The 6,000-nt window shown below is 47.0% G+C and overlaps 1 protein-coding gene across 1 annotated transcript in view; it reads right to left on the bottom strand.

Annotated features, from left to right (window-relative positions):
• Positions 1 to 3,258: 3,258 nt before the first annotated feature.
• The window catches only part of STX2 (syntaxin 2), a 38,468-nt gene continuing 35,726 nt past the window's right edge, over positions 3,259 to 6,000 (bottom strand). Inside the window, exon 10 of the mRNA XM_011961427.1 lies at positions 3,259 to 5,641. The gene's annotated coding sequence lies outside the window, so the exon portion shown is untranslated. The remainder of the gene's footprint in view (positions 5,642 to 6,000) is intronic.

Genomic DNA, 6,000 nt, shown 5'->3' with positions numbered 1-6,000 from the left:
AAAAAAAAAAAAAAAAAAAACTGGCAACAGTTCAATGCCCGTGAGGTGGCAAAGGGACAAAGTGTCCCCCTACAATAAAGGAAGCTGAGCAGCAAAAGGGGACCGACTACCCACGCGTGCTTCAAAGGGACCGCCTCGGTGACGCTGTTGAGTGAAAGAAGCCAGATGCAGAAGACTCTCATGCCTGACTCTACTTTCAGGAAACGTCCAGAAAGACAAACTGATGGAGAGAAAGCATTGCCAGGGGTGGCCTAGCGCCAGGATGGGAGCTGGGACTAACAGCAAATGGGCATAACAGTAGTTTTGGGGTGATGGAAATGTTCCCAGAAAAGAGGGTTGTGATGGTGACACAACTCTATTAATTACTAAAATCATATAATTACACAGTTATGATGGATGAATGTGTAGTGGATTATACCTCAATAAAGCACTTTCTCAAACACGACGAAGGAATGGCAGACAATACTTCCCTCCAGGCCTGTGCCGGCCTGCCAGCGACAGAAGCCCCCCCTCCCCGCACTGGGCCCGCACCCCGCGCCCGGGGCAGTGCTCTACACTTGAGTGTTTCAGCGTCTGGGTCCTAATTCCTAGTGGGAGCACAGAAGGATGCAGGGAATGTTGGGAGCTACATGGACCATGTCTTGGTCCCATGGGACCTGGCACTACTTGACCCAAGGCCACAGCAGCTTGTAGACATGAACTTTTGGGGAGACTTTGAGTCCTAAGAGATCCAGCTCTCCATGCCACACAGGCGGAAAGGAAGCAGCTGGAGAGTCCGCTGCCCACACCACCCCGTGCTCCACGGCCTCACCCCCAGGCCTTCACAGAGCCCCAGTCTCCCGCCACTTCAGTGCAACCCTTGCAGTCTGCCCACTCCTCCAGACATGACACTTAGGACCTTACCTCGCTCTTCAGCTCAGAGCCCGGCTCCCATGGCAGGGTCAGACCTGCCCTGGCCTCTCCCCTCCGCCTGAGCCACGCCCGGCTTCCTGCTCACCAGGCCTGCCTTAGTATCTGCAGCTGTGCTTCTCCGGCCGCCGCAGCACCAGCCTTCCCGCATTGCTCCAAGACACCGAGCCTGGTGCATGCTCAGGAAACTCAAGAGTTTCAGAACATTGTCACTTTCCCCGCCTGACGACCAGCGTTGTACTCTACTCACAGGGCAACCTGCTTTAGCAAACTCAGCGACACATTAAAAAGTACAATTTGCAAAGAAAGGCAAAGGAGAGCTATCACCTGGCTGGGTGTTCTGCGCCTAGAGACTGGGCCCCGGGAGAGCGCTCCTCAGAGAACTTGCGAAGGATGGAATTTACATTAAAAAGGCACAGTCTTGAGTCCTGGAAAGGCACCCTGGGATTCTCCAACTCCATCCCTCTTTTTCACAGGCAGGGAACTGAGGCCCCAGGAGGCCCAGGTCACCCCACCCCAGGAGGCAAGGCCTCCCCTGCGCTCTCTGGAACCTCTCCCTGGCAAGAAGCCAGAGGCCCTGTTTTCTCAGGCTTAGGGATCTGCACTCTCTCGTTCAAAGGCTGCGAGTCAGAAGAGGAGGGCCACGTGCTGCCTTCAATTTCTCTTATTGCTCAAATGGAAAACAATGAAACAGGGCTGGCCACATCACAGCCTGCCGCCTGCCACCTGCCAGTCATTTAAGACCTGGCGCGCATTTCCATAGCTCCTCGACGCCAGGAAAATCAGACCCATCTCCGGCGGGCTCCTACCTCTGGATGTCTAAATGTTTTTTTTTTTTTTTTTTGAGACGGAGTCTCGCTCTGTCGCCCAGGCTGGAGTGCAGTGGCCGGATCTCAGCTCACTGCAAGCTCCGCCTCCCGGGTTGACGCCATTCTCCTGCCTCAGCCTCCCGAGTAGCTGGGACTACAGGCGCCCGCCACCTCGCCCGGCTAGTTTTTTGTATTTTTTAGTAGAGACGGGGTTTCACCGGGTTAGCCAGGATGGTCTCGATCTCCTGACCTCGTGATCCGCCCGCCTCGGCCTCCCAAAGTTCTGGGATTGCAGGCGTGAGCCACCGCGCTCGGCCTAAATGTTCTTACCTTAAACACAGTGTTACGCTCCACCCCTCCCACACCGCACACAAACGAATTTTCACAAAATCTTAAAACCAGAACTTAACAAAAGGTTGCGTGGTACCAGGTCCATTTGGTTCCGTGTGAAACCAGCTAGGAAAACCCGCATTAGGCTTTTCCTCCGCCGCGCCGAGGGCCTGGTTTCTAGTCATTTGAGAAGCTGTGTGCGCCCCGAGTGGTCTGTTCTTTCCTTTAGGGCTCGCCTTTGTCAACAGTGAGTGTTGTGGTGCCAACTAAAATAAGGAGCCGACCAGCGCTCCTAGGGAGGGAAACCTGGGCAACTCCGCAGGCGCTGGCACCGGCCACAGACCCACGCCTGGGGCACTCGCGTTTATATTTAGCAGAGCACAGGAGTCAGGGAGCGCGGGCGGGGGCGGGAAGAGGCGTCTGCGCACTGGCCACGGTGTGGGGGACCCAGCCCTACCCGTTCCCAGGGGCTGAGTGGCCTCCATGAGGCCAGCAGTTTTTCCTGGTTTTTCTGCCCCTCTCTGGTGGATACGCAACCTTTCCAGTTTGAATTCCACCTCGGTTTAATCCACTTTTTAAACTCATGAAAGGATGTGATTGTAGATTTGAAGATATTCATAAAAAGTCATTTAGGCAATAAATACTATAGGAGTACACTGTCTTTAAAAAGTATAAATAAATTATTGATTGTGCACGGCTGATTTGAAAGGAAATTCATTCTGGGAGAAATAGAGAAATAGGAGATTAAAATGAACATCTAGGGCTCTGTCTCCATGAATTAGTTTTCTACAGTTCTATCTTCTCTTGTTTTTAAATTGTGGTTTGCAAGTGTCACTTTGCAATATGATCAGAATTCGGTAAGGGTTGAGGAAGTAACGAAATTCTACTTAATAAGAAAAACTCTGAAAGAGGATTAAGTGTAGAGGATAAATAACTCAACATAGTGAGGGACGGGGAGATCCCCCCCATTAACAAATGGAATGTGTCAAGTCGACAGAAGAATTCCAACAGAGTGACTGTGAGACAGAGCCCAAATTCACTGAATTGGTATCTGTTAGAAACAGCAAGAATTCCGGCGAGTCCCTTACCACATGGTACTGACATGTGAGCCACGAACAACAGAAGCTTGTAATATAACACTAATAATCAAAAAATTACCAAATACTTCCAAAATTACTCACATCATTACACGTAATAGCCACAAGAGCAATTTTCCTAGTAGAACAATTTATTAATGAATATGCAATAAAATATCTCCCCAAAATCTTTCCAGAAATGACAAAGCAGGAAGTGAATACTTTTATGCTTCTCTGGAAATTTTTAATGTAAACATGACATATTTGAAGAACTGATTAAAAAGTCACAAGTGAATCTGTAAATACATTTTTAAGTCTGACTTCAAATCGGTACATGAGGCTTAGACATACACGTCATTGGACAAGTGACTTAAATATCTAAATACAAATCAAATAGCATTTTCATAACTTCAACTATAAAAACACAAATGTCAGCAGGTACTGCAAATCTAAGATGAATAACTTGAAAAATACCATAATATGTGTTGTAAAAGGGGAGGACTCATATGACAGAGCTTGAAGGAAAAGTGGGACATCACGGGAGGCAGGTCCCCCCATGGACGTGATTCCACGCAGGCGTGGAGTCCTGCTGCCACCACCGTGATCCTGAAATATTGAAAACCCGCAAGACAAGTGATACCTTCAACGAAGCCACAAATCAGTGAGCACATCCCACGACAGGGTGTTTAAAGACCAAAAGAAAAAAAACAGTCAGAGGCAGAATTCCCCTAATAACTCTGCCGCACAGTGACCACCATCGAGTGATCCAGCGGACGCGTCACGGATGAGGGAGATTCGGAATTGCGTTCAGTAAGGGACGCGGCTTCTAAGCTGTTCAATATTCTCCACACCTACTGTTTGGAATCAGGCATCTCTACATTAGTTTCAAACCAAACAGTGTTAAAAGTCACATGCTTATACTATCACATACAGGAGTCACAAGAGTTAATGATATTTGGGGCATCCTTCATGCACTCCTTTAAAATTCTGACCAGTTACTCTCTTAACAGATGTCCGTTCACCAGTTCATACATTTTACAAGTCTAAAAATAAGTCATATTCTTCTACTAAAAAAAATGAGCAATAAAAAGGTTTAATTATCATGAATCCCTACACATTTGGGAAATTAACTTTTAAAGTTCAGCAAAACATTAGGTGCTTAACAACAAGTACGTGATCTGTACAATAGTTTAAATTGATAAGAATTACTCCATGTCTCAGGAATGATTCCCTCGAGTCCCCAGAGGACTGAACCTCGGTTTCGTCACCTTCTTAAATTCAGACTTCATTCATGTAAACTGGGAAACTCGAATCTCGTATTTAGTGAAAAGAGACCATGGTCTTTACAGTGCAGTAACCATTCACTATCCCGGGGAGGGAAGAGGCGGAAATGGAGCTGAGGCCGAGGCTCTTCCGGAGGCACCAGCACATCTAAACTCACAGAAGGCACTTGAGGGGCTTTGAGGGGCTTTGAGGGGCTTTGCAACCAATGTTTTCTGTGACAAGGGGAAACTTTGTAAACAACGGTAAAAGGTGGCTCCAATACCATGAAGCTTCCTGTTTCACTCAAAAGGCCACACTCAGTATATAAAAATGGGGTAAGATGCTAATATATTAAACAATTTATCAACATTTAAAATTATAGATATCTTACAAAAACCTGTGATAAAAATTATTTCTTCCAACAGGAAATAAACACAACAGTATAAAAGGCCTCGTAATTAGCACATACTAGCTGGGAGGGGGGAAGGAAGCCTTAGACCTGAGGTCCAAAAGCTTCAGAAGGCCGGGCGCGGTGGCTCATGCCTGTAATCCCAGCACTTTGGGAGGCTGAGGCAGGTGGATCACGAGGTCAGGAGTTTGAGACCAGCCTGGCCAGCATGGTAAAACCCCGTCTCTACTAAAAAAAATACAAAAAATTAGCTGGGCGTGGTGGCACGTGCCCGTAATCCCAGCTACTCTGAGGCTGAGGCAGGAGAATTGCTTGAACCCGGGAGGTGGAGGCTGCAGTGAGCCAAGAGCGCACCACTGCACTCCAGCCTAGGTGACAAAGCAAGACTCCATCTCAAAAAATTTAAAAAAGCTTTATAACATAAAGCATTCCTTCCTAATTAAACTTCATGCACATTTGTAACACTGAAATATTTTTAATATTAAAATGTTCAATATTTTCTTATTTCAAGGCCAGTGAGAGAAGTCTCACACTGCTCACATTCCGTAGTGTGTCATGCAGGGTCACGCATCACACCCACTGTGCTTACGGCGCTTTCACTGAACAAGACGTTCGGTTGTGCTTCTTCCATGAATTCATAAATTAAAAGGTCAGTACTCAATGCCGGGTTACAGCGTCTGAGATTCATTCACGAAATGACAGGATGCTGATCTGGTTGCAGATGTGGTCTGAGTCTCCAAGGATAAATGGCTCTTGGGATATGGTTGCTATGACAATGTTGCTGCTAGGATAATTCCAAGGATCACAAGCAAAATAATTACACAAATAATAATGAACATCATTTTCTGCAAGATAAAGAAAAACATTAATTTGCAATGTATCAAAGAAATCAACAATGTCATCTGCTAACTAAATCCTTCTGGGATTTGGGATAGTTTAAAAAATATATCCATTATCAAGAAACGACTCCTCCTTGTCATACAAAAGAATGTGCTCTCAGCTCACTGCAACCTCCGCCTCCCGGGTTCAAGCGATTCTCCTGCCTCAGCCTCCTGAGTAGCTGGGATTACAGGCACCTGCCACCATACCCAGCTAATTTTTGTATTTTTAGTAGAGATGGGGTTTCAGCATGTTGGCCAGGATAGTCTCGATCTCTTGACCCCATGATCCACCCGCCTCAGCCTCCCAAAGTGCTGGGATTACA

This window comes from Colobus angolensis, unplaced genomic scaffold, assembly GCF_000951035.1.
Source record: "Colobus angolensis palliatus isolate OR3802 unplaced genomic scaffold, Cang.pa_1.0 Scaffold115, whole genome shotgun sequence".
Lineage (NCBI taxonomy): Eukaryota > Metazoa > Chordata > Mammalia > Primates > Cercopithecidae > Colobus > Colobus angolensis.
This window is presented reverse-complemented; position numbering and strand designations above follow the sequence as displayed.